This window comes from Scyliorhinus torazame, chromosome 5 (genome assembly GCF_047496885.1).
Source record: "Scyliorhinus torazame isolate Kashiwa2021f chromosome 5, sScyTor2.1, whole genome shotgun sequence".
NCBI lineage: Eukaryota > Metazoa > Chordata > Chondrichthyes > Carcharhiniformes > Scyliorhinidae > Scyliorhinus > Scyliorhinus torazame.
Genome location: NC_092711.1, coordinates 94,624,706 through 94,649,501, shown reverse-complemented (window position 1 = coordinate 94,649,501; position 24,796 = coordinate 94,624,706). Strand labels below are relative to the sequence as shown.

Genomic DNA, 24,796 nt, shown 5'->3' with positions numbered 1-24,796 from the left:
GCTGTGTAAAAAGACTATGGGAAGAATTGGGATGTTGTTATGATTCTGTAAACAAATTGTGGGTCACCCCGGCAGGGCAGACTTGTATGCCCGATGCATTGGCAGCCTGGGTTACCGAATGTGTTCACTTTGCAACTCGTTGTGGTGCGCGAGCTACGGGTGATGTATTGCTTAAAACATGGTGGCATCCACGACTGCAAGATATAGCACAAAACATTAGCAGTCGTTGCCGAGTATGTCAACAGTATAATCCTGGTAAAGCAATACCCTGTGAAAGGGTACCGGAAGGTCCCTTTGAGACACTCCAGATGGATTACATTGAGTTGGAAAGATGCCAATGTTATAAACATGTATTAGTTATTGTTGCTGTATTTAGCAAATGGATAGAAGCTTACCCCACTGTAGATAACAAAGCTTCCACGGTAGCAAAAGTTTTGATGTGAGAAATTGTTCCTAGATTTGGGATTCCATATCGATTAAGCTCTGATAATGGACCTCATTTTGTGGGACAGATTAACAAAGAATTCTGTGCTCAGCTGGGCATAAAACAACAGTTGCACTGTGCATATAGGCCACAAGCAGCAGGAATGGTGGAGCGCGCCAACCAGACATTGAAAACCAAACTAGCCAAATTACAGGCTGAGACAGGCGCTACCTGGCTCAAACTATTACCCTTTGCCCTTTTTCAAATTCACGCTACACCCGCAGGAAAAACCCGATTAAGCCCTGCCGAGATATTGTACAGAAGGCCTTTTCACACTCCATGGGATCAGGACAAACCAAAAGATGTCAACTTTCACCACATGACCACGGAAATGGCCAATTACGTTATAGCTCTAACAAAGATTTTAAAAGGCCTCCACTCGCGGGTCCGAGCAGCCCATGGGGAGATACCCCCCTTATCCAGTACTGTCACCATTAACCCAGGCGAGTACGTTATGATCCGGAACTGGGTTCGGAAATGATTAGAACCCCGATGGGAAGGACCACACCAGGTCCTACTCACTACTCCCACTGCTGTAAAAGTAAAAGGCAGAAATGCCTGGATCCACATCCACCATTGTAAGGTTGTGAAAATGCAATAGAGAATAACCCTCTGTTCCGAGCCCTAGGTAATAACTTCAGCATCATTCACGGGATGAAGGACAGCCTTATTATCGTAACTTTTGGAAACTGGAGGAGAGGCCAAGCGAAGAACCTGTGGCCCCAAGGGAAGACGGACTCATCACCTGTCGAGGAGACACCTTACAGTGTACCAGTCAAGGCCCAGGAGAAGGACCTTGGAATGCGACCCCTGCGGACGGATGTTCAGCCTACGTACAACGATACAATCGGACCATACTCATCAGTGGAGTGACTAAGGGCAACCTACCCTGTCATCAGGTCAACTGTAAATGGGACTATAGATGCAGAAACAAAAACAAAAAAAGACTGTACCCTTGGGATGCGTTGACCAAGGGAGGGCAAGGCTGCGGGAAAAAAGGGAATTACAGGTAAACACGTATCTGTATATGTCATATGTGTACGCAAAGGATATGAATGTTTCTGGTTGCTGAGTATGTACACATATCCCGACCTATGCTAAGGGAGGGTTCCCCCTCAGACCTGTTCCCCTTAACCTGTCAGAAACTGTAGAATGGTATATTTACCAGGATGGTACTCGTCAATCCCCCAGGACTATAAGAATTGCATCTATGGTAAAACACCCAGACGGCGGGGCAGCTTCTAGTTTATCGTTTCTCCCCATATCCCCAAGACCTTGGAAAGAGGAGGGCTATCTAATGAACACCTTTGAGATGTGGTACCAACCAAGTTATAACAAATCCCACCAGCCTCCGTTTCTTACCCTCATTAATACCACCAACATGGGAAGACCACTGGGGATAATATGTTTGGTAAGGAATGTGGTAAAAGGGATATTTGTAGGTGCTAGTCAATGCGAGCAGATTTGTGGTGGCCAACATATCCGAGGTCTATCCCGTATATACGTCTCCTCAGTTTTATGGGTGTACACTGGACGTCCCATACGTGAATGGGACAGGTACCTTCAAGTACTCCCTGATGGCCCAAGGATTTGATGTGGACAAACTCACTTCATACAATGGGACGTATTTTATTTGTGGCCACAAGGCATATCCCTGGCTGCCAGAGAATTGGACGGGATCCTGTTATCTGGGGTATGTAGTCCCCTTTATACACCACCTCACCAATTTAGGCGACCATTACCAAATGATGAAGCGACAAAAGAGAGAAATAACCAAAACGCAACGATACTTTGGAATCCTGCTTCCTCATGTCGGGGTAGCTCTTGCAATAAAGGAAATAAGGAAGATAGCAAAAATCCTGGAAGAGGTAGCAAACGACACCACTGAAGCATTGAGATAAATAATGAAATGGTGGCAATAAGAACCGTAGCCCTACAAAACCGAATGGCCCTCGATTACCTCCTTGCAAACAAAGGTGGGACTTGTGCCGTGATCGGTTCGGAATGTTGCACCTATATCTCCGATAGTTTGGAGAACACCCACCTCGTGGATCATATCCGCACAGAGGTTAAGAAACTGCATGAAATATCAAGAGATGTGTGGTTAGATTGGTTGTTTGCCGGATCATGGGGGTCTTACCTAGTGCATGGATTGATAATCCTGGTAGTTGTAATACTTGTCATAATGATGCTTAGCTTCCTGATGAAATGCTTGTGTAAAAGTGTCAGTGCAGCAGTAATTTCTCAACAGTTAATGCAGCAACATGAAGTGCGCCTTGAAGAGTTAATGGATGTGAAAGAAAGTGCAGAGGAACGTAAGAAAATGATAGAAGTACAGATAGAATGGGAGAGACTGAGACGATTGGCTATGGATTAGAAGTTATCATGAAATGATAAAAGGGGGGGAATGAGAATATGGCTCAAGCTATAGAATGACGTAGTCTGGCGCTAGAATCAAACTTTACGGGAAAAACAAAATGTTAGGTAAAGCTTTGTGTGAAGGAATGCCAAGACAGGCTGAGGTCACTTGTTTTTGTACCAGACAAATTGCAGTAACGGCCTTGAGAATGGTTGCGCTAGGCTGGAAGATAATAATAATTTTTTTATTTTTAAAAAAATTTTTATTAAAGGTTTTCATAAAATATCAATAACAAAATGAGAAAGAAAAAAGAACCCAACAGGGTTAAGTACAAAACACAATCTAATGGAAGATAATTATAATTAAACTAAAAGCACAGATGAAAGGCAAGGGGGGCTGCCTTCAGCAAAATGGAATGCGAGGGAGCTGCCCTCAGATGAACCAAAAACGTATAAGAACTGCTGATAGATGTATTGACTTTGGCCTGCTATTGTAACTCTCAAGAGATACAGTGGTCTTAGCCCCGGCTGAGAAATAAAACATATGTTAAAGTAACGAGGTGTTTGACTGATCATTTCATCCGGACTGGCTACAAAAGAATCCTCATGGGCGGCATGGTGACACAGCGGTTAGCACTTTTCCTCAGGTCGCCGAGGACCCGGGTTCGATCCCGGTCTCGGGTCACTGTCCATGTGGAGTTTGCACATTCTCTGCGTGGGTCTCACCTCCACAACCCAAAGATGTGCAGGGTAGGTGGATTGGCCACGCAAAATTGCCCATTAATTGGGAAGAAATTGGGCACTTTAAATTTAAAGTAGCACAGTGGTTAGCACTGTTGATTCACAGCGCCAGGGGCCCGGGTTCTATTCCCGGCTTGGGACACGTGGAGTCTGCACGTTCTCCCCGTGTCTGCGTGGGTTTCCTCTGGGTGCTCTGGTTTCCTGAAAGACATGCTGTTAGGCGAATTGGACATTCTGAATTCTCCCTCAGTGCACCCGAACAGACGCCGGGGTGTACCCATAAGACATAGGAGCAGAATTAGGCCACTCGGCCCATCAAATCTGCTCCGCCATTCAATCATGGCTGATATTTTTCTCATCCCCATTCTCCTGCCTTTTTCCCATAACCCCTGATCCCCTTGTTAATCAAGAATCTATCTATCTCGGTCTTAAAAACTCAGTTAATTGGCCTCCACAGCCTTCTGCAGCAAAGAGTTTCACAGATTCACCACCCTCTGGTTCAGGAAATTCCTCCTCACCTCTGTTTTAAAGGATTGTCCCTTTAGTCTGAGATTGTGTCCTCTGCCTCTAGTTTTTCCTACAAGTGGAAACATCCTCTACACATCCACTCTATCCAGGCCTTGCAGTATCCTATAAGTTTCAAGAAGATCCCCTCTCATCCTTCTAAACTCCGAGTACAGACACAGAGTCCTCAACCGTTCCTCATATGACAAGCTCTTAATTCCAGAGATTATTCTTGTGAACCTCCTCTGGACCCTTTCCAAGGACAGCAGTCCTTAGATACGGGGCCCAAAACTGCTCACAATACTCCAAATGGGGTTTGACCAGAGCCATATACAGCCTCAGAAGTACATCCCTGGTCTTGTATTCTAGCCCTCTCGACATGAATGCTAACATTGCATTTGCCTTCCTAACTGCCGACTGAACCTGCACGTTAACCTTAAGAGAATGGTGGATAAGGACTCCCAAGTCCCCTTGTGCTTCTAATTTTCTAAGCATTTCCCCATTTAGAAAATAGTCTATGCCTCTGTACCTCCTTCCAAAGTGCATAACCTCACACTTTTCCACATTGTATTCCATCTAATGGAACATATAACTTTTCTTGTTCGCCACGGTTGTATCACTTTTCCTTTTGGAATTTTGTTCCTTAATAGAACATATATTTGTTGTATAAATGTGAAATAAAAGTCACAAAATACCCAGAGGACTACAGGCTGCTTTCCCCTTTGAGAGAGAAAGCAAGAGAGAGAGAGAGAGCGAGCGAGCTGACTGGTGGTGATTTAATCTGAGGGTCACCACACCTCAGGCGAGGAGTAATGTTGATAAGGCCTTCATGGCTAACCTCAACCGGTGTGGGAGCCGAACCGCGCGGTTAGCCTCACGCCGTATCACGAACCAGCCGTCCAGCCAACTGAGCTAACCGACCCCCTGGTAAATATGTAATAATTCCTAAAATATTAGCTGTTCCCTGTCTCCCACCAGTTTCCCAGTCCACCTCAGACAATTTGCCCCTCAAACACGGATAGTAACACCCAGATAAGTGAGTAACACCCGGATATTTTGTTTTTTAAATTTAAAATACCCAATTCTTTTTTTCCAATTGAGAGGCAACTTACCGTGGCCAATTTATCTACCCTGGAGTTTGGGGGCGAGACCCACTCAGACATGGGGAGAATATACAAACTCCAACAGGCAGTGACCCAGAGCCAGGATCGAACCCGGGTCCTTGGCACCATGATCCAGGTAAATTAAACCAAAAAAATGGTAACCACCAGGGCCCATCTCCATGGTACCATGGCATGATTTGGGAGGTTCCAAACAGAAATAGGAACTAAATATCTTCAAACTTCCAAACACACTTTCACTCTGTGATCCTTGTGCAATGTGAAGCCAGGTATTAGTAACAAGGCTCAAAGAGCATCAGCCCACTGGAGGCAAAGTGGTGAGACCGGCCAGTCCAGCAGAAAGAAACCCTCCGACCATCCCCACTGACCACCTGTCAGAATGAACAAAATGCAGTCCTGGATGCAGAGCAGAAACAATAACAACAGAATCCAACCCCTGTCATCAATTGTGAAATTGTTGGTGTCACAGCAGATGCGATGAAACATGCAATCCCGTCTCACATTGAGAGGTGGACGGCGTCTCCCCAGTGCGAACTCGCTGGTGTTTCCGCAGGTTTGATACTTGACTAAATCCTTTCCCACACCGAGAGCAGATGAATGGTCTCTCCCCAGTGTGAACTCGCTGGTGTCTCCGCAGGCCGGTTACTTGAGTGAATCCCTTCCCACACTGAGAGCAGGTGAATGGCTTCTCCCCAGTGTGAACTCGCTGATGTCTCCGCAGGGTGGATGAATCAATGAATCCCTTCCCACACTGAGAGCAGGTGAATGGCTTCTCCCCAGTGTGAACTCGCTGATGTTTCCGCAGGCGGGATAACTGACTGAATCTCTCCCCACAAAGAGAGCAGATGAACGACGTCGCCCCAGTGTGAACTCGCTGGTGTTTCCGTAGTATAGATGCTTCAGTAAATCCTTTCCCACACTGAGAGCAGGTGAACGGCCTCTCTCCGGTGTGAACTCGCTGGTGTGTCTACAGATGGGATCCTTGAGCAAATCCTTTCCCACACTGAGAGCAGGTGAATGGCCTCTCCCCAGTGTGAACTCGCTGGTGTGACTGCAGCTGGGATCCTTGAGCAAATCCTTTCCCACATTGAGAGCAGGTGAACGGCCTCACCTCAGTGTGAATGCGTCGATGAGTCTCCAGCTGCGATGGGACTCCGAATCCCTTCCCACAGTCCCCACATTTCCTCCGTTTCTCCATGTTTTGGGTCTCCTCGTGACTCTCCAGGTTGGACAATCAGTTCAGAACAGGGTATGGTCTCTGCCCACTGTGAATGTTATGTTTATTCAGGCTGTGTAACTGGTTAAAGCTCTTTCCACAGTCAGTTCAGTGGAACACTCTCACTCGGGTGTGTGTTGTGTGGATCTTGGTGCTTTTCCAGTCACACTGATATTTGATATCTATAGCTGGCAGTTCGGGCAAACATTTCTCCTTCTAGATTCAAAGGCCGATGATATTCAGGTTAAAGGGAATCGAGTGACTGTCAGATCGAGACGTAACATTTGAGATTTCTGTCTGTAATTCCTCCTCGTCTAATATCCTGTAAAAACAATTTACAAAATTCATCACTGTCAGTACAGGACAGAAATTCAGAACACACAATTCTAATTTCTATGTCACATTTTTTCCTCTCTCTTATTCCCCGAAAGCTGTAAATCTCCATCCCACACACTCCCTCCATTCTCACTCTGCTGTATCTAACATTCACCCTCCCTATTCTCTGAAGGTGCTGATTCAGGCTTATTGACAGACCCAAGCTCACAGATTCCTGTCCAGGAGATCACAACAAATATGAGCTGCAGTCGGCCATTCGGCCCATCGAGCCTGTTGAACCATTCAATGGGATCATTGGCTGATCTACCACAGCACCGTTTTCCCACACTATCCCCATATCCCTCGATGTCTTCAATATCTACAGGAGGACACAGAACCAAGTGGAGTGGCATAACAACAACAATCTCTCCCTCAATGTCAGCAAAACTAAAGAGCTGGTCATTGACTTCAGGAAGCGAAGTATCGTACACATCTCTGTCTGCATCAATTGTGTCGAGGTGGAGATGGTTGACAGCTTCAAATTCCGAGGTGTGCACAGCACCAACAATCTGTCCTGGACCACCCACGCCGACTCTACGACCAAGAAAGCACAACAGTGGCTATACTTTCTCAGGAAACTAAGGAAATTCAGCATGTTCACATTGACTCTTACCAACTTTTACAGATGCACCACAGAAAGCATCCCATCTGGCTGCATCACAGCCTGGTATGGCAACTTTTCGGCCCAAGACCGTAAGAAACTTCAGAGAATCGTGAACACAGCCCAGTCCATCACACAAACCTGCCTCCCATCCATTGACTCCATCTACACCTCCCGCTGCCTGGGGAAAGTGGGCAGCATAATCAAAGACCCCTCCCACCCGGCTTACTCACTCTTCCAACTTCTTCCATCGGGCAGGAGATACAAAAGTCTGAGAACACGCATGAACAGACTCAAAAACAGCTTCTTCTCCGCTGTTACCAGACTCCTAAATGACCCTCTTATGGACTGACCTGATTAACACTACACCCCTGTATGCTTCACCCGATGCCGGTGTTTACGTAGTTACATTGTGTACCTTGTGTTGCCCTATTATGTATTTTCATTTATTTCCTTTTCTTTTCATGTATTTAATGATCTGTTGAGCTGCTCGCAGAAAAATACTTTTCACTGTACCTCGATACACGTGACAATAAACAAAATCCAAATTCAATCCAACACTGACGCACAAAAAACACCTGACCGACCTAACTAACCCCATTTGCCAGCAGTTGATCCATAGCCTTGAATGTTATGACGTGCCAGTCTTCATCCAGGTACTTTTTAAAGGATGTGAGGCAACCCGCCTCGACCACCCTCCCAGGCAGTGCGTTCCAGATTGTCACCACCCTCTGGGTGAAAAGGCTTTTCCTCAAACCCCCCCTAAACCCCCTGCCCCTTGTGACTGACCCTTCAACTGAGGGGAACAGCTGCTCCCTACCCACCCTGTTCATGGCCCTCATAATCTTGTACACCTCGATCAGGTCGCCTTTCAGTCTTCTCTGCTCCAATGAAAATAACCCACAGCTATCCAACCTCGCTTCATAACTTAAATGTTCCATCCCAGGCAACATCCTGGTGAATCGCCTCTTGACCCCCTCCAGTGCAATCACATCCTTCCTGTAATGTGGCGACCAGAACTGCACACAGTACTCCAGCTAATAATAATAATGATAATCTATAGCAGTGTCACAAGTAGGCTTACATTAACACTGCAATGAAGTTACTGTGAAAATCTCCTCGTCGCCACAGTCCGGCGCCTGTTCGGGTACACAGAGGGAGAATTCAGAATGTCCAATTCACCTAACAAGAAGTCGTTCTCCATTTAGAAAATAGTCTGCCTCGATTCTTCCTTCCAAAGTGCACAACCTCACACTTTCCATATTCTATTACATCTGCCACTTCTTTTCCCACTCTCCTAACCTGTCCAAGTCCTTCTGCAGCCTCTCCGCTTTCTCAACACTATCTGTCCCTCTACACATCTTTCTATCATCTACAAGCTTAGCAACAGTGCTCTCTGTTCCTTCTTCCAGATCGTTAATGTATTGAATAGTTGTGGTCCAGCACTGACCCCTGTGGAACACCAATATTCACCAGGCTGCCATCCTGAAATAGACCCCTTTATCCCCACTCTCCTGTCAACTAATTCTCTTAACCATTTCAGTACCTTGCCCCTAACACCATGGGCTCTTATCTTTATTTTGCAGCCTGTTGTACGGCACCTTGTCAAACGCCTTCTGGAAACCAAAATGGATCATATCCACTGGCTCTCCATTGTCTAACTTACTTTTTACCTCCTCAAAGAATTCTAACAGATTTGTCAGGCATGACCTCCCCTTGATGAAGCCGTGCTGACTCCGTCCTATTTTACCATGCACTTCCAAGAACTCCGGAATATCATCCTCAACAATGGACTCTAAATCTTATCAACAACCAAAGTCAGACTAACCGGCCAAAAATTTCTCATCTGCTACCTCTTGCCTTTCTTAAACTGGGGTGTGACATTCGTCACTTCCCTGTACCCCGGGAGTCCCTTGACTCCAGTGATCCCTGAAGGATTACCACCAATGGCCCCACAACCTCCGCAGTTATGTCCTTCGGAACCCTGGGGTGTAGTCCACCCGGACTGGGTGTTTTATCCACCTTCAGACCTTTCAGCTTACCCAGCACTTTCTCCTTAATGATGGCCACTACACTCACCTCTGCCCCCGACTTTCTTTCCTCCACTCCCAGTTTTCTCTTTCCCTCTCCTCTGTTGGACCGCCCTCCTTGCCCCTGGATTTGGAGCATCTTGTGAAGGCACTGCTGGTAGTACCGCTCCAGTGCTTTTGAGGTGCTTGCTCCAGGTTTTCCAAGTTTCTGAAGCCTTTAGAGGGTAGAAAGAATGAGGGATAGCCAAGAGCTCATGGAAAGCAATGGCATGCATGGTTTCACCAGCGCTGCCAATACAATTGATGACCTAAGCAGTCATGGCCCTTCCCACTGAGAGCAAAATGTGGAGGGGAACTCATCAAGGACAGAGTCAGTCAGTGCCCACTGGAGGGAACATTCTGAAGAACCCCTCGACCGAGACTCTGTCTTTGGCTTTAACGTCCTCAAATCCATTCCACAGTATCCTCTCCGGCTCAGTCCCTGTGGTACCCCGATCTGGAGCGGAGTGAAAAAGCCATTCAACAGCTGAAAAACAACACGGCCTCTGGAGCAGAATGAATCGCTGCTGAAATTCTGAAGCATGGCGGGGTTACACTCCTGGCATAGCTACACAATCTCATATTCCTCACTTGGGCAGATGGATGCATGCCGGGGGATCTCAAAGATACTGTGACTATATTCAAGAAGAGAGACAAGTCTGATTGTGGTAACTTAAATAGTGTCTCTGGTGTTTCCATTGATGAGGATCATGGCATGTGTGTCATCATTGTGCAGGCGGAGGATGGTGGCCAAATTCTGAGGACAGCCAAATTTGAAGAACATACTGAATAAAACATCACTTTGACGGTATAGAGCGTTTTTGTGAGGTCAGAAAACACCAAGAACTGCGATTGGTGCTGTTCCTTGTATTTTGCTTGGGTTTGTCAAGTAGTGTAGATCATGTCTTTGGTGCCTCATGAAGGGAGAAAACCTAACTGTGACTCTGGAAGGAGCTCTTTGGCCACAAAGAGGGGATCATTGAGGAGGATCCTGGCAATGATCTTCTGTGTGACAGACAGCAGGGAGTCGCCTGTGCAGTTACCACAATCAGTCTGCAGACAGGAGCTGGAGAACTGAACCCAGGCAGAGGAGAGGGAGGGAGGGACAAAACTGGGAGTGGAGGAAAGAAATGGTGAGATGGGTTTGGATTTCAGCCCAGGGAGGAGGGAGACTGTGTGGGATGGGGATTTACAGCTTTGGGGGAACAAGAGAGGAAAAAATGTTCCAGAGAAACTAGAATTGTCTGTTCAGAATTTCTATCCTGGACTGACAGTGATGGCTTTTGTAAACTCCTTTTACAGGATATTAGAAGCAGAAGATTGGCCACAGAAAACTCAACCAAACATCAAGATCAGACAGAGTCACTCAATTCTTTAGAACCTGAATATCACAGTCTTTGAATGTGGAAGGAGTAATGTTTGTTTGTTCAGTTTGTGGGAAAAGATTTCAAACATCAATGTGATTGGAAAAGCACAGAGACGCACACAGACAGTGAGTGTTCCAGTGAACAGACTGGAAAGAGTTTTAACCAATTACATAGACAGAAAAACCATCACACCATTCACAGTGGGGAGAAACCATCCATGTGTTCTGTATGTGGACGAGAGTTCAACTTGTCATTCAACCTGGAGAGACACAAGGACACTGGCACCATGGAGAAACTGTGGAAATGTGGGGACTGTTGGAAGGGATTCAGCTACCCTTCTGAACTGGAAATGCACCGACGCAGTCACACTGGGGAGAGGCCATTCACCTGCTCCACCTGTGGGAAGGGATTCACTCAGTCATCCAGCCTGCTGACACACCAGTATGTTCACACTGATCAGACACCTTTCAAATGTTCTGACTGTGAGAAGAAATTTAAACGCAAAAAAATCTGTTGAGACTCCAACTCATTCACAGTGAGGAGAAGCTATTCACCTGCTCCTTGTGTGGAAAGGGATTCACTGCTACATCAAACCTGCAGAAACACCAGCGAGTTCACACCGACAAAAGACCTTTTAAATGTCCAGACTGTGGGAAGTGCTTTAAAACGTCCGGGGAAGTGACCTGTCATCAACGTGTTCACACTGACGAGAGACCATTCAGATGCTCTCACTGCGGGACTGGCTTCAGGCGATCATCTGAACTTACTGTACATCAGCGAATTCACACTGGGGAGAGACCGTTTACCTGCTCTGTGTGTGGGAAGGGATTTATTCAGTCTTATCACCAACTGAAACACCAACAAATTCACTCTGATATAAAACCTTTTAAATGTTTTGACTGTGAGCAGAGCTTTCGAAGCAGCAATGAGCTGATGATACACCAGCGAGTTCACACTGGAGAGAAATCGTTCACCTGCCCCGAGTGCGGGAATGGATTCACTGACTTACAACTTATGCTGAAACACCAGCGACTTCATGAGTGTCTCCAGGGATTGGATTCAGCTGTTTTCGCTGCTGTCAATCAGATCCAGGACTGAATGTGTGGGTTAACCCTGAGGTGTGTAAGAAACATGCCCCAGTCACTCTCTTCCATGGTTCAGAGCTCCGAGATACAGACAGAAGGCTCCTTTACAACTGTGTTTAGAGTCAACAAGATTAATTCCCGTACCAGCCTCCCCGAAGAGGCGCCAGAATGTGGTGACTAGGGGCTTTTCACAGTTACTTCATTGAACCCTACTTGTGACAATAAGCGATTTTCATTTCGTGATGAATGCTGGAAACTGCAAGATTTTAGTCCAGGAGTCAAGAGTTTACCCAAAAACGGGATCCAAGTCATTGGTAATTTTAAAGCAATTTATGAAAAAGCAACCGTTTAGATTTGGTACACCAGCTAAATCGGCAGGAAATACATGTGACCCACAACATGTGAGAATGGTTCACTGGTCCCGGATCAGGGAGATGCTGATCTCTGGGGCTGGAGGTGACAGTCTCCTCGGAATGGTTTACTGGTCCCGGATCAGACACTCGGACAGGTGAAGCCGATCCCCGGGGCGGAGGTGACAGTCTCTTCGGAATAGTTTACCGATCCCGGATCAATCACTCGGACAGAAGGAGCTGATCTCTGGGGCTGGAGGTGACAGTCTCCTCGGAATGGTTTACCGATCCCGGATCAATCACTCGGACAGATGGAGCTGATCTCTGGGGCTGGAGGTGACAGTCTCCTCGGAATGATTTACTGATCCCGGATCAGACACTCGGACAGATGGAGCTGATCCTCGGGGCTGGAGGTGACAGTTTCCTCGGAATGGTTTACTGATCCCAGATCAGACACTCGGACAGATGGAGCTGGAGGTGACAGTCTCCTCGGAATGGTTTACTGATCCCAGATCAGACACTCGGACAGATGGAGCTGGAGGTGACAGTCTCCTCAGAATGGTTTACTGATCCCGGATCAGACACTGGGACAGGTGGAGCTGATCTCCGGGGCTGGAGGTGACAGTCTCCTCGGAATGGTTTACTGATCCCGGATCAGACACTCGGACAGATGAAGCTGATCTCCGGGGCTGGAGTCTCTTGTGTTCTCCTTCCTCTGGATCCAGTCAGTGTGTTTGGTGTTAGTCTGAATCCAGCACCGATCACTTTGAAAATCTTTCCTGTCCAAAGTGATTTTCCTGTCAAACCGTTTTAACCTTTACTCAGACAGTTGGTTTATATTTGGGTCGTCAGATCCAACCTTCTCCAGTTTAGAAATCTGGGGCGTCAATCTCCGACCCCCCATTCGGAGAATGGCCGTTGGCCGCCGTGAATCCCGCCCCCGCCGGTTGCCGAAGTCTCCGAAGGGAGAAAAGTCGGCGGGGCGTTAATGTAGCCGCTGCCGCGGAGAATGTCACGGGTCTGCGCACGGCAGCCGATTTTCGGCCTGCCGATATTCTCCCTTCCGGATGGGCCGAAGTCCCATCGACGTGATGACCGTTCACGTCGACGTAAATTAAACCTCCTTTTCATCGGCGTGACCCTGTGCTCCAGGGTCACGCCGACCAGCGTGGAGGCGAGTGACAGCCTGGGGGGTTGGCTCTGGGCAGGCGATGGCGTGGCCGCAGTCTGAATGCGTGAGGAGAGGTGTGTGCCGGGTTGTGTGTGTGTGTGCGCGGCGGGGGGGGGTTAGAGTAGGCTGGGCTCCGGGGGAGTGCCGGGAGGGGGTCCGTGCCGGGGAGGGGGATGGGGGGTCCGTGCCGGGGTGGAGGTTGGAGGGGGGGGTCCGTGCCGGGGTGGAGGTTGGGGGGGGGGGGGTCCGTGCCGGGGTGGAGATTGGGGGGGAGTCCGTGCCGGGGTGGAGGTTGGGGGGGGGGGGGGAGTCCGTGCCGGGGTGGAGGTTGGGGGGGGGGGTCCGTGCTGGGGAGGGGGATGGGGGGGTCCGTGCCGGGGTGGAGGTTGGGGGGGTGTCCGTGCCGGGGAGGGGGATGGGGGTGGGGTCCGTGCTGGGGAGGGGGATGGGGGGGGGATCCGTGCTGGGGAGGGGGGGTCCGTGCTGGGGAGGGGGATGGGGGGGTCCGTGCCGGGGTGGAGGTTGGGGGGGGGGTCCGTGCCGGGGAGGGGGATGGCGTGGGGTCCATGCCGGGGAGGAGGTTGGAGGGGGGGGTGGTCCGTGCAGTTGAGGTTGGGGGGTGTCCGTGTCGGGGAGGGGGATGGGGGTCCGTGCTGGGGAGGGGGATGGGGGGTCCGTGCCGGGTTGGAGGTTGGGGGGGGTCCGTGCCGGGGAGGGGGATGGGGGGGGGGTCCGTGCTGGGGAGGGGGATGGGGGGGTCCGTGCCGGGGTGGAGGTTGGGGGGGTGGTCCGTGCCGGGGAGGTGGGTCGTGCTTGGGAGGGGGATGGGGGGGTCCGTGCCGGGGTGGAGGTTGGGGGGTGGTCCGTGCCGGGGTGGAGGTTGGGGGGGGGGGGTCCGTGCTGGGGTGGGGGATGGGGGGGTCCGTGCCGGGGTGGAGGTTGGGGGGGGGTCCGTGCCGGGGTGGAGGTTTGGGGGGGGGGGGGGGGAGTCCGCGCCGGGGAGGGGGATGGGGGGGGGGGGTCCGTGCCGGGGAGGGGGATGGGAGGGCAAGTGAGTTGGTCCACCTGGCCAGGTGCCAGCCTCCAACAGTTGGACCCTTGCGGTCCATGCCACCTTGCTGGGGGCAGGAGGGGATACGGGCAATGATGACATGTCGTCGTTCCCCTCCCCCCACCAGGCCATCATGTTTTCAGATCATCCAGCGATGTTGGCCGCCGTGGCGGTAGCCGCTCATGTCTATGTTGCCCTGGATGAGGAGGAGGAGGAGGAGGAGGAGCGTGCCAGGCTGCTGCAGAGGGGCAGGCGGCAGCCGCCCAGGCTGGAGGGACACCTGACCGACAGGACGAGGAGGGGGAGGAGGACCTCGCGGCCCCACGGCAACGGAGGCACCCGAGGGCGCCCCGTGTGTACCGGCCTAGGCAGTCATACCAGGACCTCACGGACCGGGAATGCAGGAGGAGACTCCGGATGAGCCGGGAAACCGTGGCACACATCTGCCACCTGCTGGCACACCTGTCACCGCGTGGCACTGGCGGGGGACACCCTCTCCCCGTGTCCGTCAAGGTTACGGTGGCCCTGAACTTTTATGCAAAGGGGTCATTCCAGGCACCGAGTGGGGACCTGTCCGGCATATCGCACACATCGGTGCACCGGTGCATCCGGGCAGTGACAGATGCCCTATATGCCATGGTGCACCGCTACATCCGCTTCCCCGTGGACCGGGCCAGCCAAGATGCCCGGGCTGTGGGCTTCTCTGCCATGGCCGGGTTCCCCATGGTCCAGGGCGCGATCGATGGGATGCACGTCGCCGTGTGGCCACCTGCAGATAACAGGGCCGTGTTCACTAATAGGAAGGGGACCTATTCGATGAACGTACAGGTGGTCTGCGACCACCGCATGATGATCCTGCACGTCCGCGCCCGTCACCCAGGCAGTGTACACGACTCATTCATGTTGTCGCGGTCATCCATCCCCGGCATGTACGAGGGACGCCATCCCCGGCTGAGGGGCTGGTTGCTGGGCGACAGGGGCTACCCATTGCGATCGTGGCTGATGACGCCTATACGGAGGCTACGCAATGAGGCGGAAAACCGCTACAATGATGCCCATGTAGCGACAAGGGGAGTGATAGAGAGGTGCTTTGGCGTGCTGAAGATGCGTTTCAGGTGCCTGGACCTCTCTGGGGGCGCCCTCCAGTATCGGTCAGATAGGGTCGGCCGCATTATTGTGGTGTGCTGCGTCCTGCACCACATAGCCCAGCGGAGGGGCGATGTGCCGCAGGCAGAGGAGGGCGGAGTGGAGGAGCAGCAGGAAGAGGCGCAGTCCTCCCCAGATGAGGGGGATGGGGGTAATGGTCAGGGCAGACGGGGTAGACACAGGCGGGTGGCTGTCCACCGTTACCGGCTGGCCCAGCGGGCACGGGACAGACTGATAGACGCCCGCTTCACTGACTAGATGGGCGTGGGAATCGGATAGTATGGCCACAGACCGCACACCATGGCAACAGCCGACCACCCACACCCCCCACCCATCCACCCACCCGCACCCTCACCCCCCTCCCCAACCCCACCCACATGCACACCACCCCCCCCCCATTGCCGATCCACCTGCGGCACAACGGGCCGGGCTCACACAGTTGCGGGTGGACGCGTGTCTATCGCAGGCCATGGAGGATGATGACAACCCGCCCTGCGGTGAGCTCCTGGCTCTACATCGTTGGACTATGTCTGACCCATGGCCACAGTACCACCATCCACCCGGACCATCCCTGCATGCGGCTGTGACACTGCAGCGCACGGTCCCGTCCTCTGCCCGGGGGATGTTGATGGCGGCCCAGGGGGAAGGGGGCAGACTCACCTGGGGCTGAGGTAAGACCACCCCTCACACACACACTTGCGCTCAACGTAAATGACACCCCCGCACACTTTGGACAGAGCACAAAGGCAGCTTCTGTAGGTGTAACATTGACTTTAATAACCAAAGGAGTTCATGCACGTGCCCTAGCCCCTAAAACTCATCTGTGCCCTGCAACCATGCCAACTTACTCAGTGTCTAATTGTTTGGCCTTACGGGCCCTTTGACTACGTCTACGTGGTTCCCCAGATGGTACAGCAGAACTGGAGGTGGACTCCTGTAATTCCTGTCCTATGACACTGGATCCCTTTGGCGGCCGTTTCCTGGGGCGTCCTGGCCTAGATGGGCCAGGCTGCGGCCCGGGCGACTGGGATGGCGAGCTGCCAGCCTGTCTTGCCCGTTGCCCACCCGATGCACCTGGGACGGAAAGGGGGGGGGGGAGTCCGAGGTGCCGCGGTGTACCGGGACCTCCCCTACAGAGGGAGCCGGGACGGACCACACCACCTCCTCCTCCCTCGGGGTGCCCGATGGCCCCCAGACCTCTACATGGGTGGGGGATGCGAACGGACTGGCCATCCGACGCCCCCCGACATCTGGCGCTGCCAGTCCTGGAGGCCCGTGCTGGTATCGACAGGGGTCTGCAGGTTTGCAGCCATGGAGCCCAGGGGGTTGGCAAACCCTGTCTGTGACAGTGCGACGCCGGCTCGCACATGGCCACTGGCGCCGATGCCCTCAGCGATGGCCTGCTGAGACTGGGCAATGGCCTGCAGAGACTGGGCCATGGCCTGCAGAGACTGGGCCATGGCCTGCAGAGACTGGGCCATGGCCTGCAGAGACTGGGCCATGGCCTGTTGAGACTGGGCTATGGCGTTGAGCGCCTCTGCCATCTGGCGCTGGCTCATGGCCTCCTGTGAGAGGGCAGCCATTTCCTGGGCCACAGACGCCGCCTGCACGGAAAGCCTCAGGCCTCGCAAACCGTTCCCCATGTCTGACACCGTCGCACCCATTGCCTCCACCGCGGACGCCACCCGTGCGGTATCGGCCTGGGTGGCACGCATGACCGGCACCACTCCCAGCTCCTGGACGCGGGTGGACTCCTCCACCTGCGACCGCAGCCGCCGCAAGCCGCCCGTCACCCTCTTCGCTCGTCTCCGGGTCGGTGGTTGCATCAGATCTATGTGTGGGTGTGGTAACTCCAGGAACCCGGGATCCATCTGGGCGGCAGATGTTCGCTTGGGCTGGGCTGCCCTCCGACCGCCCGGCCCCTCTGCTGCTCCTACCTCCACCTGCTGTACCGGGACGGCTGTGTTGTGCGCACCAGCGAGTGTACCAGACACCTCATCACTAAAGTGCCCAACCGTGGTGAGTGTTTCTGCAATGGTGGAGGATGTTGGTGACAGCAGCGGCGTTGTGTCGTGCTCTTCGTCCCACTCTGAGTCCATGGCACTTTGGGGTGGGGGTTCGTCTCCACCCATCCACTCTGAGTCACTGTCCGGTATTTCGTCTTCCTGGGTAGTGCTGTCCCAGGTACTGCTGTCCCGGGTAGTGGTGTCCCGGGCAGTGGTGTCCCGGGTAGTGGTGTCCCGGGCAGTGGTGTCCCGGGCAGTGGTGTCCCGGGCAGTGGTGTCCCGGGTAGTGGTGTCCTGGCTCGGATGTGACGGGGGCCTGTGGCTGCCCCCCTCGTCGCTGGGTGGTCGCTCCCGCACGTGACGGGGGTGTCGTCTCCCTGTTGCTCCAGGTCTTTCCGTCTCCCGTGGTGTGCGAGGGGCATCCTGCGGGCGTCGCATGCTGGAGGGTTCGGGTCTCTCCGTCTCCAGTGGTCTCCGAGGGGCATCCTGCGGGTGTCGCATGCTGGAGGGTCCGGGTCTCTCCGTCTCCCGTGGTCTCCGAGGGGCATCCTGCGGGCGGTCTGCATCTGTGGGGATGGGTGCCTGGACGTTTGGTCCTGCGATACACAATGAAGCATGCATGGTTAGACATCAGGCAGTGATCAGGTGATACGGGGAGGGGGATATAGGGGAGGGGGGATATGGGGACGGGCTGTCGATGGCTCACTTGCTAGTACGCCCCCGACCTCTGCATCAGGAACCTCCCGGTCCTCAGGTCCGCCAGCCAGTTCCAGGGCCCTTTCCTGGTGTTCGGTCAGTGGCCTCTCATCAGCGGGGCCTCCTCTAGTCCTCACATGCTCCCTATTGTTGTGTGCGCGCTTCTCCTGTGGGGGGGGGGGGGGGGGGGGTGGCAGGGGTAAAAGGCAACACTGTTAGGCAGGTATATGAATGCACGCCATCGGTTGCGCGTGCATTGCAGAGGTTAAGGTTAGGGCTGGATTCACTTGGGGATATGGGGGAGGGGGGATATGGGGGAGGGGAGATATGGGGGAGGGGAGATATGGGGGAGGGGGGATATGGGGGAGGGGGGATATGGGGGAGGGGGGATATGGGGGAGGGGGGATATGGGGAGGGGGATATGGGGAGGGGGATATGGGGGAGGGGGGTATGGGGGAGGGGGGGATATGGGGGAGGGGGGATATGGGGAGGGGGGATATGGGGGAGGGGAGATATGGGGAGGGGGATATGGGGGAGGCTCACCCTGCCTGCTCTGACGAGGTCGTTCACCTTCTTGTGGCACTGGGTGCCTGTCCGTGGTGTCAGGGCCACAGCGGTGACGGCCTCTGCCACTTCCCTCCACAGACGCTGGCTGTGGCGTGGGGCAACTCTGCGGCCGTGCCCGGGATACAGGGCGTCCCTCCTCTGCTCCACCGCGTCCAGGAGCGCCTCCACATCGCGTGACTCGAACCTCGGGGGGGAGCAGCGCGGCCTTATGAGCCGTCACGCCGTGCGGCGCGTATGATGCTGCACGGCGTGAACCACTGCGCAAGCGCGGATCCCGTTACGTCACTGCTAGCCCATTTCGAGCCAGAGACTATCGACCCATTTTTCCGACGTGACGCAAGTCGGATTTACGCCGTGTTTTGCGCCGATCGGCGGACTTTCCACTGACAACGGAGAATTTCGCCCCTGGTTTCAGGGTTTGTAACAGAGAGAACAGGCCTGCCCTGTGTGTGTCACCCAGCAAGCTGCTGTGGAAGCTTTGTTACTGAGAGCCAGAGAGAGCTCATTCTATTCACAGTCAATGAATTTCTGACATTTTATCATAGAATTTACAGTGCAGAAGGAGGCCATTTGGCCCATCGGGTCTGCACCGGCTCTTGGAAAGAGCACCCTACCCAAGTTCAACACCTCCACCCTATCCCCATAACCCAGTAACCCCACCCAACACCAAGGGCAATTTTGGACACTAAGGGCAATTTATCATGGCCAATCCACCTAACCTGCACATCTTTGGACTGTGGAGGAAACCGGAGCACCCGGAGGAAACCCACGCTGACACGGGGAGAATGTGTAGACTCCGTACAGACAGTGACCCAAGCTGGGAATCGAACCTGGGACCCTGGAGCTGTGAAGCAATTGTGCTATCCACAATGCTACCGTGCTGCCCCCTTATCATATTAGAAATAAGCAGAAAACCTAAATTCTAAAGTTAGTCTCAGCGGCCGTGACAACTATCATCGATTGTTGGAAAAACCCATCTGGTTCACTCATGCCCTTTAGGGAGGGAAATCTGCCGCCTTTACCTGGTCTGGCCTCCATGTGACTCCAGACCCACAGTAATATGTTTGACTCTAGTGCCGAGCAGGCCACTCAGTTGAAGGGAAATTAGGGATGGGTAACAAATCCCGACCTTTCCAGTGACGTCCACATCCCATAAAACAATCCAAAATAAATCCTCACCCCCTTCAGCTCCCCCGACATGCTTCACTCCACCATTGGCAGAGGCACTTTCACCTACCGAGGTCCTGATTGAGCTGCTGTCTTTCCCCATTCTTGTTCAGTTTTTCAATATTTATATATTTAAATCTCGATTGAAACATAGTCTTGTTGTGACGCTGAGATCCAGAGGATTTTAAATCTGTTAAAGTCAATCCCCATCGAGTACACAGGACTCAACTGGTTCGAACTTTTTATGTCATAAATAAACCAAGATCTTACAAGGTGTTTATCGGGGAGTTGTTTTTCTCTGAGACCAGGGATGGTCAAACTCTGTCCCAAAGTTCAGATATGGGCCTTGAGCCTGGGCTATGGGGCCCACGTACATGGAGCATTATTCCTGGATGTCCTTTATCCCTGAATTTAATCACATCCCAATTGGGGGCCATGCCGTCAGCTGACTGTACTCTAAGCTCTGGAATTTCATCCCTAAACCTCTACTTTTCCACTTCATTTTCCACCTTTAAAACTCTCCTTATAACAAAACTCTCTGAACAAGACTTTGGTCATCTGACCCAATGTGTCCTCATATTCCTGTGAAACTGCTTGGCACATTTAATAATGTTTAAAATCGTGATGTAAGTATAAGGTGTCATCGTTCAGTCAGACCTAATCTGATCACTGAGTGCGTGAGTTATTTGTTAGAATGAGAGTGAAGGAGTGGGATTGATTCACAGCCTGAGTCACCAGTTTAAGGACAGGAGGAGAGAGAATCTGGAGAGGAGAAAAGAATCAGGAGGAGACTGGAGACTGAATCTGGAACAATGAGCAGAGAGGGGGAGGGGAGTGTGTGGGACTGAGATTCATAGATTTGGGAGAATGCACCACAGAAACTGGAATGGTCTGTTCTGAATTTCTATACTGCATTTACACTGAAAACCTCCTTTTACTGGGAGTTAGAGGGAGAGTATTTGCAGACAGAAAATTCAACGTCACAATCTTGACAAGATCTTTCAGAATGACTTATTCCATGTGTCTGATTATGAAAGGAGAATGATTGATCTCTCTGTGGGGAAAGTTTTAAAATAATTTTGACTGAGAAAGCCTGGGACACACTGACACAAGGGCCAGCAGTGCATCTCGGATTCAAACATGAGGTGTGCAAACGGGTCTGGTTTAGTGTCAGACGTTACTATGGAGAGGAATGGAGCTGGTAGCTCGGGAATGAAAACAATGAATTTGATTTTCCCAATATTTAATTGGAGGAAATGTCTGCTGATCCACCACTGGATATCAGAGAAACAGGCTGAGAATTTAACAAAGGTGGAGAAGTGGAGAGAGGTGGTGGTAGAGCTGGGAGAGGAGATGGGTGCTGGAGATGGGGCAGTAATTTGTAAGGATGGTGGAGTCAAGGGTTTGCTTTTTGACAAGGGTCGAATGACAGCAGAAGGGGAGGGACAGTACCTGATAGAGAAAAGATTCAACTAAGTCAGTGAACATGGGGAAGTTGGGTGATCTGTTTTGTGGGAATAGGCTCGATGGAGCAGGAGCTGGATCTCATGGACAAGATGAGCTCTGAGAGGGCATGAGGGAAGATGGTAGAGAAGCTAGAGAAAGATGCAGTTCTGTGGAAAGATCATTTAGATCCGAAGATTAACTCTGATTCTCCTCCACATTGCTGGAGGATATGCTGATGACAGGGGGACTGGAGAAGGGGGTAGTGTCAGCGGTCTACGGAGCTCTTTTGGAAGAGGAGAAGGCACCACTGGAAGGGATCAAAGGAAAATGAGAGGAAGAGTTCGGAGAGGATATGGAGGAGGGGTTCTGGTGTGAGGTGCGAGGAGGGGTTCTGGTGTGAGGTGCAGCGGAGAGTGAATGCCTCTACCTTGTGTGCAAGGTTGGAGCTGATACAGCTGAAATGAAAATGAAAAAAAAAAGAAAAATGAAATGAAAATCGCTTATTGTCACAAGTAGGCTTCAAATGAAGTTACTGTGAAAAGCCCCTAGTCGCCACATTCTGGCGCCTGTTCGGGAGGCTGGTATGGTGGTATACAGAGCACACCTCGCGAGGGCAAGGATGAGCCGATTCTTTGAAGGAGTCGAAGATGTGTGTGAACGCTGCGGGGGGGAGGGGGGGTCCAGGTCGCCATATTTGGGGTAGGAGACCATATTTGGGGTGTTGGACCGGCCAGGGTTGGAAACGGGTGCGGAGGCACATGTTGTAGCCTTCGCCTCGTTGATCGCCCGAAGACGGAACCTGATGGGTGGGAGAGCAACCTCTCCACCCTGGCGCGGCGGGGGGATCTGTTGGAATTTTTGACTCTTGAGAAGGTTAAGTTTGAACTGAGGGGAAGGACATAGAGGTTCGACAATTCATGGACATTATTCATTATGCACTTTCATGAACTGGATAACATCGAACATTAGTTTGGGGGGGGGGGCGATAATGGGGGATTCCTGATTCCTTTTTGTCAGTTGTTTATGTGAACATGTGGGTGAATGTTTTGGGTTTGGTGGGAGGATGGGATTGTTGTTATTGATATGGGGATTGACATATTTGTTACTGATTATTGTTTATTGTTGGTGGGTGTAAATTTGGGAGAAAATGATTCTCTCTTCACAGATGCTGCCAGATCTGCTGAGTTTATCCAGAATTTTCTGTTTTATCTCAGATTTCAAGAACCCGCAGTATTTTGCTTTTATTAAATTGCCTCTTGAGCTGATAAATGGTGTTAATGAGCACAAAATAGAAGTTTTACTGCTTTATAAAGCTCTGATAAAGCCACAATTTGAGTATTGCATCCATTTTTGGTCACCACTCTTCAGGAAGAATGTGAAGGTCCTTGAGAAGGTGCAGAAGAGATTTTGCAGAATGGTTCCGGCAGAGGTGGTTGAGGAGATTTAATTCAGATGTAGAAGATTCTGATGGGTTTAGGTAAAATAGACAAAGAAAATCCGTTCCCATTCACTGGTTGCACAAGAACTCAGGGACATATTCAGGTTTTGTAAAAGATATGGGAGATGTGAAGGGGATCGATTTTGCAGTCAATGGTAATGACCCTAAAGTTGAGGCTGAGGGGAGGGCAGAAATGGACACGATGAATATTTTCAAAAGGCAATTGGATAAATATTTAATGGAAATAAACCTGCGAGGATCGAGGGATGGAACAGGGGAATGAGACTGACTGGACTGGTCTTGCGAACTAGCATAGACTCAGTGGGCCGAATAGCTTCCGCTGTGCCACAATGACTATGACTATTTTCTGTAATCACATCGTATAATTTAACTTTGGGATTCAGCAGCGGCACAGTGGTTAGCACTGCTGCCTCACAGCATCAGGGACCCGGGTTCAATTCCAGCCTTTGTTGGAGTTTATACATTCTCCCCTTGTCTGCATGGTGCTCCGGTTTCCTCACCGTCCAAAGATGTGCAGGTTAGTGGATTGGCAATGCTAAATTGCCTCGTAATGTCCAAGGATGTGCAGTTCAACTTCTGGGTTATGCGTATTGGGTGGGGTGGATGGAGGAAGCATAAATGGGTAGAGTGTTCATTTTGAAGGGTTGGTGTGCTGGATGCCCCCCACCCCCCCTGCACTTTAGGGATTCTTTGATCACTCAAGGAAATCTGTGCTCTGCACTCTGAGGCCATTCTATTCTCCCAAGGTTTGTTGCCCAGAGTTGAGTTTTCAAGGTGTGGTCGAACCAGGGTTTCTGAATCTCGGGGTTTTTCCAGTCACACTGGGACCTGAAATCTTCCCTCACAGACAGAACAGACAAACATTTTACCTTGCACACTCAGATGCTGCTGATATTCAGGTTCTGATGTATCGCTGACTCTGTCAGATCACAATGTGATATTTGGTTTGAGTTTCCCATCGATCAATGCTCCACTTTTAACTTCCTGAAAAAGAAAGTTACAAAGACCTTCAACTTTTTGTCTAAGATATAAATTGAGGTGACATAAAATTTGTCTTGGTTTGAGTTTGCTGTGTGTAAATCCTCCCCTTCTAACCCCCTGTAAAAGGAGTTTCCAGAATCCATCACTGTCAGTCACAACATCCTCTCCTCCTGCTGACAGGCCAGGGAGCACTGCGCATGCGCCCTGCTGCAATATGGCTGCCGCTATTCTGGGCCTGTGGCGCACAGCAGCCCAACAACGTCCTTTGCAAACACAGGATCAGGAGCTTCTTATTCGGGCTTTGAGGCATTCAAGCTGTGTTTATAAAGCCCCCTTCCCAGCCACTCCGCTGTCTCTGCCCCCACACCTCGCGACCCCGTGACTCAGTTCATCGGATCATTTTTCCCCTCGCCGCCCAAGTCCAGGCACGTGCCGCATTGCGCATGCCCCATTCAGAGGCCGCACTGCGCATGCTCTCGTCAGAGACTGCACTGCGCATTCTCCACTTACAGCTTGGTGGTGCGCCTGCGCAGGAAGCTCCTGCGGGCTGAAGAGGACACAGTCTTCCACGCGGAGAATGCTGGGTCTTTATCCAACCATTAAAATGCAATATTGATCAATCGAATTTGTTGCTTTGTGATCCGATTTCAATTGGAGCCACGTGCCAAGATGTCACATTATTAAATTAATTGATACAGCAACCAAAGTGCATATGAAGTATCTGAATGATACTAAATGGGCGGCACGGTGACATAGTGGCTAGCACTGCTGCTTCACAGCGCCAGAGACCCGGGTTCAATTCCGGCCTCGGATAACTGTGGGAAGATTGCAGTTT

The 24,796-nt window shown here is 51.5% G+C and overlaps 2 protein-coding genes and 1 pseudogene across 2 annotated transcripts in view; 1 reads left to right on the top strand and 2 right to left on the bottom strand.

Annotated features, from left to right (window-relative positions):
* The window catches only part of LOC140419002 (uncharacterized), a 283,990-nt gene that overhangs the window by 193,931 nt on the left and 65,263 nt on the right, over window positions 1-24,796 (bottom strand). The gene's annotated exons all lie outside the window — the stretch shown is intronic.
* LOC140418987 (uncharacterized) overlaps window positions 1-24,796 on the top strand; it is a 384,502-nt gene that overhangs the window by 332,781 nt on the left and 26,925 nt on the right. The gene's annotated exons all lie outside the window — the stretch shown is intronic.
* Window positions 4,938-24,379, bottom strand: LOC140419001 (uncharacterized; annotated as a pseudogene).